We start from the raw sequence: 13,384 nt of genomic DNA, 5'->3' as shown, positions 1-13,384 counted from the left end.
AAGCTTGGCTTCCGGCAGGACCAAGCTTCTGCCTCCTGCCCCCGCAGGAGAGAGCGGTGGGCGGGGGGGCTCAGTGGGGCTGGGACCCTGGCAGGCGGCAGGCAGCAGCGTGCCATTAAAAATCGACTTGCATGCCGTCTTTGGCATGCGTGCTGCAGGTTGCCGACCCCTAGGTTAGATACACGTTTTTTACAACATAATTCCATGGGAGCAATACATCTGGGGCACTGAACTCAGTGGCAGTTTTTTCCATTTACTTTAATTAGACCTGGGATGGGTCCTTGGAGAAGAGTTACTCTTGGAAAATAACCCCCTTTTCATACAAATTCTGGTTTCATTCTTCAGCTACTCAGAAATATTCCTGATTATGGCCCCCAATACAGTAAAAATGTGATCATCTTACAAACATTAATGTATTTTCACAACACCACTCTGAACAAAGTATTAGTCTCATTTTACAGGAGGAAAGTGAAATAAGGTGACTTGTCCAAAGGTCATAAATGAAGTATGTAGCAGAATTTAAGGAGTTGAATCTAGGGGTATGTCTACACTACGAGAGTAGTTCGATTTTACTTAAAGCGAATTTGTGGAACCGATATTACAAAGTCGAACGTGTGTATCCACACTAAGGACAGTAATTCGACTTTTGAGTCCACACTAACGGGGCAAGCGTCGACATTGGAAGTGGTGCACTGTGGGTAGCTATCCCACAGTTCCCGCTGCCCATTGGAATTCTGGGTCGAGCCCCCAATGCCTGCTGGGGCAAAAAATGTGTCAAGGGTGGTTTTGAGTAACTGTCGTCATTCAACCCTCACTCCCGCCCTCCCTCCGTGAAAGCACCGGCGGGCAATCAGTTCACGCACTTTTCTGGTGATCGACAGCGCGGACGCCACAGCACCGCGAGCATGGAGCCCGCTGCGATCATCGCTACAGTTATGGCCGTTGTCAACACCTCGCGCCTTATCATCCACCTTTTTCAGAGGCAGATGCTGAGAAATCGGGTGAGGAGGCTACGGCAGCGTGGTGAGGACATTAAGTCTGAGAGGGGCACAGACCTCTCACAAAGCACGGGACCCCGCACCGTGGACATCATGGTGGCAATGGGTCATGTTGATGCTGTGGAACGGCGATTCTGGGCCCGGAAAACAAGCACGGACTGGTGGGACCGCATAGTGCTGCAGGTCTGGGATGAATCACAGTGGCTGCGAAACTTTCGGATGCATAAGGGAACTTTCCTGGAACTTTGTGAGTTGCTGTCCCCTGCCCTGAAGTGCAGGGACACCCGGATACGAGCAGCCTGACTGTCCAGAAGCGAGTGGCTATAGCCCTCTGGAAGCTTGCAATGCCAGACAGCTACCGGTCAGTCGCGAATCAATTTGGAGTGGGCAAATCTATTGTGGGGGTTGCTGTGATGCAAGTAGCCAATGCAATCGTTGAGCTACTGCTCTCAAAGGTAGTGACCCTGGGAAACGTGCAGGTGATCATAGATGGCTTCACTACAATGGGATTCCCAAACTGCGGTGGGGCTATAGATGGAACTCACATCCCTATCCTGGGACCGGACCACCAGGCCAGCCAGTACATTAACCGAAAGGGCTACTTTTCAATGGTGTTGCAAGCACTGGTGGACCATAGGGGACGTTTTACCAACATCAACGTCGAATGGCCGGGCAAGGTTCATGTCGCTCGTGTTTTCAGGAACTCTGGTCTGTTTAGATAGCTGCAGGAAGGTGCTTACTTCCCGGACCACAAAATAACTGTTGGGGATGTGGAGATGCCTATAGTGATCCTTGGGGACCCAGCCTACCTGCTAATGCCCTGGCTCGTGAAGCCCTATACAGGTGCCCTGGACAGTGAAAAAGAACTCTTCAACTACCGGCTGAGCAAGTGCAGAATGGTGGTGGAGTGTGCTTTTGGACGTCTGAAGGGGAGATGGAGAAGCTTACTGACTCGCTCTGATCTCAGCGAAACCAATATCCCCATTGTTATTGCTGCTTGCTGTGTGCTCCACAATCTCTGTGAGAGCAAGGGGGAGACGTTTATGGCGGGGTGGGAGGTTGAGGCAAATCGCCTGGCTGCTGATTACAGCCAGACACCCGGGCGATTAGAAGAGCCCAGCGGGACGCGCTGTGCATCCGGGAAGCTTTGAAAGCTAGGTTCCAGAGTGACCAGGGTAACCTGTGACTATTACGTTTGTTTAAACAGAAGCTGAACCTGCCCCTGTTTCTTTACCCAGTTAATGTTGACTATCCTCTCCAGTTACCAACCTCCTTCCCCCCCCCCTTCCAACACACCTTTAAAAATAAAATAAATCAAACTTTGTTCATTAACACCGTTTTCTTTATTAAGGATTTCGCGGTAAAGGGTTGAAACTGGGACGCAGACTGTAGTGGGGAGCAGGTGTAGTGATGGAAAGGACGCTTCTAAACTCGAGGAATGACAGGCTCCTGCTCCTAGAGCGGTCCACAGTGGTGGACTGGTTGTTGCAACGGAGCCTGCCAACCCTCCTTTTCGGGACACTGTGTGTGGGGCCTATGTGACTTTGTGGCAGGGGAGGACGGTTACAGATCCCCTGCTGCGTGGCTCTGTCATCCAGGCTAAGTACCGCTGCATAAGATCTGTAACGGCCCTTCTCCACCACAAACTCACATAGCCCCCCCACACAGAACATGAAAACCACCTCCCAGACTGACCAGGGTGCCTAGTGACTGCAATGTGTGTGTGACCTTCTGCTGAACCTGCCCCCGTGTCTGTACCCTGGTAAAGGGGACTGTCCTCTCCAATTACCAACCCCCTTTCCCCCCCACTTCAAACACACTGTCCTCTAAAAGAACATGACGGAAACAGTAATTAACAGAAACTTATTGTTTATTAAGAACTACACAGTTAGGGGATGAAACTGGGACGGGGGCTTGGGTGAGGTGCATTTGGAGGGAAGGAAAGGACATATCAAATCTTTGGGAATGAGAGCCTTCTGCTACTTGAGCAGTCTGCAGGGGTGGAGTGACTGTTTTCACGGCCCCTGCTGCCTCTCCTTCTTGGGACTTTGGGTGAGGAGGGGATGGGACTTTGTGGCGGGGGAGGGCGGTTAGAGATAGAATGCAGCGGGGCTCTGTCCTCTTGCCTCGGGTCCTGCAGAACATCTACAAGGCGCCGGAGCTTGTCCGTTTGCTCCCTCATTAGTCCAAGGAGCGTTTGAGTCACCTGCTGGTCTTCCTGCCACCACCTGTCCTCCCATTCACTGTGTGATCGTTGGTATTGCGACATGTTCTCCCTCCACTGGGTCTGCTGTGCCTCCTCAGCTTGGGAACAGACCATAAGTTCTGAGAACATCTCGTCCAGTGTCCTTTTCTTTCGCCGCCTGATCTGTGCCAGCCTCTGGGAGGGGGATGCCGGGGTAGTTCGGGAGACACTCGCAGCTCTGGGATGGGAAAAAGGGAGTGAATTCCTCACAAAGATACATTTTTGCGAACAATGAAAATGGTCTTTCTCTGTGAATAAGACCATGCACAGTACCTATCACACGTGCACTCAGTACAAGGTCGAATTTTCTGTCTTCACATTGCGTACCTGGGGTCTTGCTGTACAGATCACAGCAGTGCCCTCCTTTCATGTTCCAAGCAATGCTCCTAGCGTTGGCCAGTTCCTGCTGCCGGCGATCCGGCCAGCATGAACTCTGCCCCTGTCCCACCCCCGTCGTGGCTGTCCCCGGGAAAGATCCCTGCACGCTGCTGGCAAACCGCTCAGCATGAACGGTTCGCCTCCCCGCCCCCACCGCGTGGATGGGCTCGGGAAAGATCACTGCACACTGCCGGCGAACCGCTCAGCAGGAACGGTTCACCTCCCCGCCCCCACTGCGTGGCTGTAAACCGCCGGTTACAGTTATTTAAAGGAACAGGCAATCAGTACCCATATTAAAATTCCCCTAATTCAAACCAGGTCACCATGAGTGATATCACTCTGATGAGGATTACGTAGACAGAGAAAAACCGCATGCTGCGTGAATGCCAGCAAACACCAGGGCCATATGCCGCCATGCTTTGTCAGGCAATGATACCAGAGTACCTGCTGCTAGCCTGGCGCGGAAAAGTTTCCTACCATGGAGGAGGCAATAAGGCCACTCTCCCCAGGAACCTGTTGCAAAGGCTTTCACATTACCTCCAGGAGAGCTTCGTGGAGATGTCCCAGGAGGATTTCTGTTCTATCCCCAGACATGTTAACAGACTTTTCCAGTAGCTGCACTGGCAACGACTAAAAAGTAAAGCACCTAGGGCAAACTAATCATTAAAAACCCATTGCTAACATACCATGCCTATTCTATTCAAAATAAATGTTTAAAACACTTACCTACTGATCCTTCCCCTGATTCACGGTCCGGGTTACCGCCTTGGGAGGGTTGGTAGGGGATCTCCGGGAGGGTGATGAAGAGATCCTGGCTGTCGGGGAAATCAGCGTCGAAAGCGCTGTCGACTGCCTCGTCCTCCTCATCTTCCCCGTCCGCGAACATCTCCGAGGAAGCGGCCGTCGACAATACCCCATCATCAGAGTCCACGGACAGTGGTGGGGTAGTGGTGGCGGACGCACCTAGAATGGAATGCAGTGCCTTGTAGAAACAGCATGTCTGGGGCTAAGATCCAGAGTGTCCGTTTGACTCTTTGGTCTTCTGGTACGCTTGTCTCAGATCCTTGATTTTCATGTGGCACTGCGTTGCATCCCGGCTGTATCCTCTCTCCGTCATGGCTTTTGAGATCTTCTTGTAGATCTTCGCATTCCGTCTTTTCGATCACAGCTCCGAAAGCACGGACTCATCGCCCCACACAGCGATCAGATCCAAGACTTCCCGATCAGTCCATGCTGGGGCCCTCTTTCTATTCTGCGATTTCATGGTCACCTCTGCTGGAGAGCTCTGCATCGTTGCCAGTGCTGCTGAGCTCGCCACGATGTCCAAACAAGAAATGAGATTCAAACTGGCCAGACAGGAAAAGGAATTCAAATTTTCCCGGGGCTTTTCCTGTGTTGCTGGTCAGAGCATCCGAGCTCAGTCTGCTGTCCAGAGTGTCAACAGAGTGGTGCACTGTGGGATAGCTCACGGAGCTATTAGCATCAAATTCCGTCCACACCAACCCTAATTCAACATGGCCATGTCGAATTTAGCGCTATGCCCTCGGGGAGGAGTACGGAAATCGATTTAAAGAGACCTCTATGTCGAAATAAATAGCTTCGTTGTGTGGACCGGGTGCAGGGTTAATTCGAGTTAACGCTGCTAAATTCGACATAACCTCCTAGTATAGACCAGGCCTAGATGTCCTGAGTCCTAACTCAGTGGCTTACCTACAGAACTATCATTCCTTTGCCTTGGAGTACAGTGAAGCCAAAGCAGTTGAATCCTGGTAGAGAGATGCAGAAAAGGTGGTTAGCACAGTTCCACAGTATGATTTTTCTTATTGTGGAAAGTCCCTCCATCTAAATTCCACTGCAGTGGGCTTCAGCAGAGATTGGGGGAGGGGGGCGCAGAATGGTGTGTGAGCAGGTGACAACCATTGTGCTTCTTTGCAGACGCAACAGCTTTCCTATTAGAAATCTGACCTAGATTCAATACTGATCACGAAGCACTGACTCTCATAGAATCCCTACTATAAACTGCTCCTTTGGAGTCACATGCAAGTTGGACATTGGCAACACAGATCCAGATGGTGCCATGGTAAAATGAGGACAGCAAGGCAGATGTGTGATCTTTAAGGTTCTTTCAAGGTCCACATGAATCTTGGGGCATTTGAAGATTTAGGAGGCGAGACAGGAGGGAAAGTGCAGGATTTAAAACAGATTCCTGCCCCCTTCATAGGAAAAACATGCAAAAAGGTGGATATAGTTTATGTGGGGCTGAGTTTGCTCCTTGTTAATGTCATTGTTCTATATACTACTGCACATGTGCAACTGATAATACTACAGATTTCTTGACAAAGCCTATAGGTATTACTTGGCTCTGTTGTATACTGGCTCTGCACTGTAAGATGCCCTTCATTTCCTTCTCCTAAAGAACAGTTGTTTCAAAGAGAATTCTCCCAGCTTCTGTGTTACGATTTAGAAACTGCTTGCCAGTTGTTCAAAATTTTTAGTTCTAAACTCAACCAGCAGTGTCAAGAGCTGTTAGGGTTTTGTTTTGTTTTGTTTGGTTTTTGTTCTTGCCATCTGTTGCTGGTCTCAGTCCTTGGCTCCCTTCTGTCTCTACAGAGCTAGTACACAAAAGTTGTTTAAAAGATTACTTTTTTAAATCTGTATGTGTAGGTCTTCCTTGCATACCTTTCAAACTCCTGGTCTTTAATTGAGGGATAACACAAAATATCTCCTTAACTAGTGGTTGAATCAATAAATACTAGATCATAATAAAAGATTACTAGTCGAATTATATCTGACACAAAAAAAGAGGAAGAGGCAAATGACGAACTGTTCTCCAAATGTTATAGCTACTGTTTTGTTTGTTATGGAAGCAGTATCCTATGTATGTGCAGGCTTCTGCTTTGAATATAAAAATATATCTGGCCAAAATAACTCCTGTATGGGCACAAGTGCTCTGAAAAGCACTGTATTCTGTCCATAATCAGTTCAAGGTGACTTTTATAGGCTATAACTTTGTTCCCAGAGAATAGTCCACTCATCTTATAAAAGAACTCTGATCCAACTACCAGGCTAAATATTTCTATTCTTCCCTGTCCTGTCACGTTAAACAAAACTTTCAAGCTCTTAATCTGTCTACATGGCTAAAGAAGTAACGTGACAAGTTATGCTCATTTATTTAAAAGTGCTTATTCTTGATCTTCTGTGCGTACAGCAATATATTGCAAAAACAACAAGGAGTCTGGTGGCACCTTAAAGACTAACAGATTAATTTGTGAGCCAGCCACTCCCAGTCCCTATTCAAGCCCAGATTAATGGTGTTGAATTTGCAAATGAATTTTAGTTCTGCTGTTTCTCTTTGAAGTCTGTTTCTGAAGTTTTTTTGTTCAATGATAGTGACTTTTAAATCTGTAATAGAATGACCAGGGAGATTGAAGTGTTCACTTACTGGCTTATGTATGTTACCATTCCTGATGTCCGATTTGTGTCCATTTATTCTTTTGCGGAGGGACTGTCCCGTTTGGCCAATGTACATGGCAGAGGGGCGTTGCTGGCACATGATGGCATATATGACATTAGAGGATGTGCAGGTGAATGAGCCCCTGATGGTGTGGCTGATGTGGTTGGGTCCTCTGATGCTGTTGCCAGAGTAGATATGGGGACAGAGTAGGCAACGAGGTTTGCTACAGGGATAGGTTCCTGGGTTGGTGTTTCTGTGGTGTGGTGTGTAGTTGCTGGTGAGTATTTGCTTCAGGTTGGGGGGTTGTCTGTAAGCGAGGACTGGCCTGCCTCCCAAGGTCTGTGAGAGTGAGGGATCACTTTCCAGGATAGGTTGTAGATCGTGGATAATGCGCTGGAGAGGTTTTAGCTGGGGGCTGTATGTGATGGCCAGTGGTGTTCTGTTATTGTCCTTGTTGGGCCTGTCCTGCAGTAGGTGATTTCTGGGTACCCGTCTTGCTCTGTCAATCTGTTTCCTCACTTCCCCAGGTGGGTATTGTAGTTTTACGAATGCTTGATAAAGATCTTGTAGGTGTTTGTCTCTGTCTGAGGGGTTGGAGCAAATTCGGTTGTATCTTAGGGCTTGGCTGTAGACAATGGATCGTGTGATGTGTCTTGGATGGAAGCTGGAGGCATGTAGGTACGTATAGCGGTCAGTAGGTTTCCGGTATAGGGTGGTGTTTATGTGACCATCAATTATTTGTACTGTAGTGTCCAGGAAGTGGATCTCTTGTGTGGACTGGTCCAGGCTGAGGTTGATGGTGGGGTGGAAATTGTTGAAGTCCAGGTGGAATTCTTCAAGGGCCTCCTTTCCGTGGGTCCATATGATGAAGATGTCATCAATATAGCAAGTAGAGGAGGGGCATTAGGGGACGAGAGCTGAGGAAGCGTTGTTCTAAGTCAGCCATAAAAATGTTGGCATACTGTGGGGCCATGCGAGTACCCATAGCAGTGCCACTGACTTGAAGGTATAAGTTGTCCCCAAATCTGAAGTGGTTCCTATACCGGAAACCTACTGACCGTCATTCTATTACAGATTTAAAAGTCACTATCATTGAACAAAAAAACTTCAGAAACAGACTTCAAAGAGAAACAGCAGAACTAAAATTCATTTGCAAATTCAACACCATTAATCTGGGCTTGAATAGGGACTGGGAGTGGCTGGCTCACTACAGAAGCAGCTTTTCCTCTCCTGGAATTGACACCTCCTCATCTATTATTGGGAGTGGACTACATCCACCCTGATTGAATTGGCCCTGTCAACACTGGTTCTCCACTTGTGAAGTAACTCCCTGCTCTCCATGTGTCAGTATATAATGCCTGCATCTGTAACTTTCACTCTATGCATCCGAAGAAGTGAGGTTTTTACTCACGAAAGCTTATGCCCAAATTAATCTGTTAGTCTTTAAGGTGCCACCAGACTCCTTGTTGTTTTTGTAGATACAGACTAACACGGCTACCCCCTGATACTTGACACAATGTATTGCAGAGTCTCCTTAAGAAAAGACCACAAAAATGAGTAGCAGCACCACAACAAACTACCCCATTTTGAATGTTTGTGTTAATAATACGATATTCATTCTCCAAAAGCAGTTACATATATGATATAAACTGCACTTAATATTGTAATAAAACATCTCTGGTTCTAAAGTTAGAATGCAGATTTTTGTTAGCCAAAAATCTAGTATTAGTCACTTTGGTTCCCCCTCATCCCTTCTTTCTTCCCTGCCCACTTCTCCCCCATACACCTTGAAAGAAAGAGACTTTGGAAAGTAAGTTCTCTATTTGTGCACGAAGTAGATCTGGATGGAGTAGTGCAAGCTTTCTGACACAGACATAACTAAATGAAAGAAACCTCCTCAAGGGGCAAGAAGGTAGTTTAATCCAGTTTTCGTGTCCATTCAGACTTCTCTCTGCTGGGAACTGCAGTCAGACCTCCAATTTGTTTAATGTGTCCTTGGTTTAAAAAAGAAATTTCATTTTGCCCTTGCTTAAACTCCTGAAAGATCTTTTTAGATTGAGATTTCTGTTTACTACAGAGGTTCGTTATATGTGCCCAGACAACCTTCTGAGAAATATATATGTTGTAAATAGATCACTTGGGGTATTTTTATCCTGAATAAATTACATACCAGGTATCATAGTTGAAATGGCAGCCATTGAGAAAGTGGCATTGTGCTTTTTAGAATTTTTAGTTGTTACGCACACATGTGTGCACTCACACACAATCCTACAATATTAATATCCCATAACTGCCAAAACATGTTGTCCAAGGCCAGCCAACCTACCTAAACATCAAAATTCAAAACTGAAGTTCCAGGTAGTTAAACAAAACAATGAAAGCCATTGATTTGGGTACCTGCTTCTGTATAATACATATGAGGGATAGTTAGGTTCATATCTCAGTTTATCAAGCTCTGAGAAAACTATATGATAACAATTGTTACCCAGACCAATGGGTTGTTTATTTTGTTTTACCCTATTAGATACCCTCCAGAGGAAACTTTTTGATCCTTTTTATTAATTTTGATATGTACACCTCTATCCCAATATAACATGACCCGATATAACACAAATTTGGATATAATGCGGTAAAGCAGTTTCATAACAGGTAGGATCACAGTAATCAAAGATTGAAAAGACTTGACTGAGTCCATCCCTCTACAAGAAGAAAATACTATTCTGTAATGGGATGAATTACATATTATTTATACTACAGCGTATCTTAGCTAAAAGAGAAGGAAGAAACCAAAAATGCCAAAATGAAGAGTTTTTCTCTTTGCTTGCATGGTTGTTCCTGCACCTTGGAGGTACTACCCATATGACTCCTTTCTTGTGAATTCAGTTTTAATGAGATTAGGCAGAGTATTGAGGATCTCTACAAGGTGAACCTCCTTGAAATCAAGACTGTTGATGTCTTTCTAAAAAATATGCTGTAACTCAACCAGAAGAATACAGAAATTAGTGGGTGGGGTTCTGTGGCCTCTGTTATCAAGATCATAACGATCTCCCTCTGGCCTTAATAAGTATGAAACTATATCAGAGATTAGGAGCAATGGGTGAAAAGTCCCTAGGTCACACTGAAAGTCAATGTGACTTGTGTTCAACCCTAACTTAAATTCTTTTGAAAATCCCATCCAAACTAATTGAAACAAAAATTGGTCCCCATTTTGACCTTGTTCTTGTGAATCATACCCACATTTTTAGAGGTCTCATTTTGATGGATTTAATATTTTTACTTTTTACATTTCATTTTATTTTGATTTATTTAAAACAGATAATAGAAGTACCCATTCCAAGATCTGGTTGCTTTTTACTAAAATTAAAATTCACAACAGTAAAAAGTAAGTAAATTAAACTATTTAAATACACTGCCAGCCCCTTTCTTATATCCCGCCCCCCACCAAATCATAATTGGAACCAGCTCCAAAATCAAATTAACTAGAGCAAAATGTAAACAATCAGAAGTTTTGTATATATGACGTGGACTGTTGCTATTGAAGGAAAAGGCTGTGAGCAGACTGATGTGGGAGGGTGTAATACGCAAATGTACCAAAGTAACCAGGCATGCTGCTCATTAAATGACTTATTTTTTTTCCTGTTTTTTTCTGTTTTTGTTACCTGGAAGCCTCTTCCTTTCAGGGATGCTGTTTTATTGATTGTCTTGTCTGCTAAATACACCTTTATGAGTCCAGCATCTGTAATTGGAATTTGCAATGTACTTTTTATTGCATTTAGAGACTTCCTTTTTTCAATACTATAATATAGGTCATGATCCTTCTAACATGCAAATGCTTAAGTTTAAAGTGCTTAATTTTAAAGTTAAGAATATGCATAAGTGTTTGGGGGATCGGAGTCATAATGTATGATCCAAACTGCATGCCTGCACTCAGAATTTCTAATTTAAAGAAACAAGATATTTTCTCTTTCTTTCATCCATCGTTGTCTGATTATAAGGGCTTGTCTATACTTATCGCGCTGGTTCGGCGGCAGGCAATCGAACTTCTGGGTTCGATTTATCGCGTCTTGTCTGGACGCGATAAATCGAACTCAGAAGTGCTCCCCGTCGACTCCGGTAATCCTGCTCGCCGCGAGGAGTACGCGGAGTTGACGGGGGAGCCTGCCTGCCGGGTGTGGACCGCGGTAAGTTCGAAGTAAGGTACGTCGACTTACTTCGATTTGGGGGTTTAGTGTAGACCAAGCCTAAGATATTCTTTAGTCTTGCAGCAATATTATTACCTCCTTTGTGTTGGAGGAAAGGTTGTCTGTTAACCAGTACGGAGACAACTATCTCACAAATACTATTTCAGATTATGCTCATTAGTTTAAAAAACAAACAGTTTTTAACAAATCAGGTGACAACATACTAGACACTGATAAGAGAGTGGAATATTTGTTCCTATTGGACTTTCTGGAAAGAACCGTAAAACTTCTCATCGTGCCCATTTTTGCAATAACTAGATGAAACTGACATTCTGGGGGCTGTCCTAATTTTTTCTTATATTATTTTCTGTTAGAAATATGTGAATGCTCCTTGGAGGTGTTGTGATCATTTGGATGCACCTCTTCTTTTATAGTGAATGATGGGGATTTTCAAAAAAGCTCAACTCTTACTGACTTTCTGTGAGAGTTGCACGCCTCTCTCCCTTATGCACTTTTGAAAATCCTGACCAGTATGTCACTTTTTACCAGTGTTTTGGGCAACTAAATATAGATCCAGAATTTGACCTGTATCTTATGCGCTTGTTCCATGACACGCTATTTTATTAATGGGCCACAGGAAGAGCTATCATCTTCCTTCACAAAAACGAAATTATTCATTTTCTAGTGAATTCACCTGGCCCACCTCAGCTTGCCTTTTTTTTTAATTTTGTTGTTTTTCATGTCAAAATAATTGTATAATAAAATTTTGAACCCCACTTGTAATTTTTGGCTTTATCCAGTCCAGGACATGGTGTCATTTCTTTGTACTGTACTGATAGTGAGTCTCCATCAAAAGTCTGATCCATCTGAAATTATTTGGGATCTCTCTTTGCACTTCCTTAAGCACAGTTCAGTATAGTATGGTGGGACATACAACCAACGATTGTATTGGGATTGAGTGTTTATATCAAACACAGTGATGTGTATTATCTATCAGCTCTGAATACACCCTGTCAATTCCTTTCTTGTTCAGCAGGTGTTTATTTCTCCCTTGTTTTACTTCCTGATAATTGATATTTGTTTTAAATACCATGCTTGTAGACTGAGGAATTTCACCAGATGGCATCTGTATTCCTTTCTTTTTCTAGTACCATAAAAACACAGAAAAAGAAATCTGTATTTGCAAATTTTGTTTCAATGCTGAAACTTCATATTGGAAATTATGTGATTTTTTTTTTAACTATTAGTTTAAAACATTGCAGTAGGTGTATTTTTGAGGTAGATGTCCTTGTAATCATTACTGTTTAAGAAGCATATTGGTTTAGTGGTGTCTCATACATTAAAGGCTAAAACATAATGGGCTGGATTCTCATTTACACTAAGGTCCTTCTGCACAGGTGTGGCAACATAAAACTGCATTAAAGTGGATGTAAAGGTAATTTATGCTGCCACAGCAGTTATAAAGAAACCTTTATGTAAATGAGAATCAGGTCCAATGTTTCTCAAACAACCTTTAAACAAAGGTAAAAATAGAATTGAGGGTCACAATTTTCAACAGTGAAACAACCATATTTCACCTATTCAGACAGAAATTTTCCCAGAGGCTTCAAAGAAAGTCAATTACACTTTATTGTAGGAGCAAGGTAATTTTTTTGAAGTTTAAGGTTGGTTACTTTGCACCAGGTTCTTTTCTGAAAGAAAACAAATATTTAGTATTTTAACAATACCTTGAATAGTCCCTGTTAACTACTTATGCTAAACAATTTGTTCCATACTGTATTTATCTGCAACATTAAGTTTCCCAGAGCTTAACAAGAGCTCAGTGTAAGCTCAAAAGTTCCTCTCTCTCACCAGTAGAAGTTGGTCCGATAAATGATATTACCTCACCCACATTCTCTCACTAACACTGATTAAGAACAGCTAGATGCTAGTGGCTGCTTGATAGCCCTGAAATAGGAAAACGAGATGAGTTTTTTTAAAAGTACAATAAAGGCATATTTTTGTCTTGTAAGTTGAATAACAGTATTCTACTGTGACCTGTTAATGTGTAAGATAATTCCTGTAAAAGTGGAGATAAGCATCATTGCACATGAGCAGAATTCTTGTAACAAACATTTGAAGTCAGGTT

The 13,384-nt window shown here is 43.9% G+C and overlaps 1 protein-coding gene across 2 annotated transcripts in view; it reads left to right on the top strand.

Annotated features, from left to right (window-relative positions):
* PJA2 (praja ring finger ubiquitin ligase 2) overlaps nucleotides 1-13,384 on the top strand; it is a 193,716-nt gene that overhangs the window by 90,137 nt on the left and 90,195 nt on the right. The window lies entirely within an intron of this gene.

Source organism: Chrysemys picta, chromosome 6 (assembly GCF_011386835.1).
Source record: "Chrysemys picta bellii isolate R12L10 chromosome 6, ASM1138683v2, whole genome shotgun sequence".
Taxonomy (NCBI): Eukaryota; Metazoa; Chordata; order Testudines; family Emydidae; genus Chrysemys; species Chrysemys picta.
The sequence above is the reverse complement of the archived record's forward strand: the minus strand, read 5'-3'. Positions and strand labels throughout refer to the sequence as shown.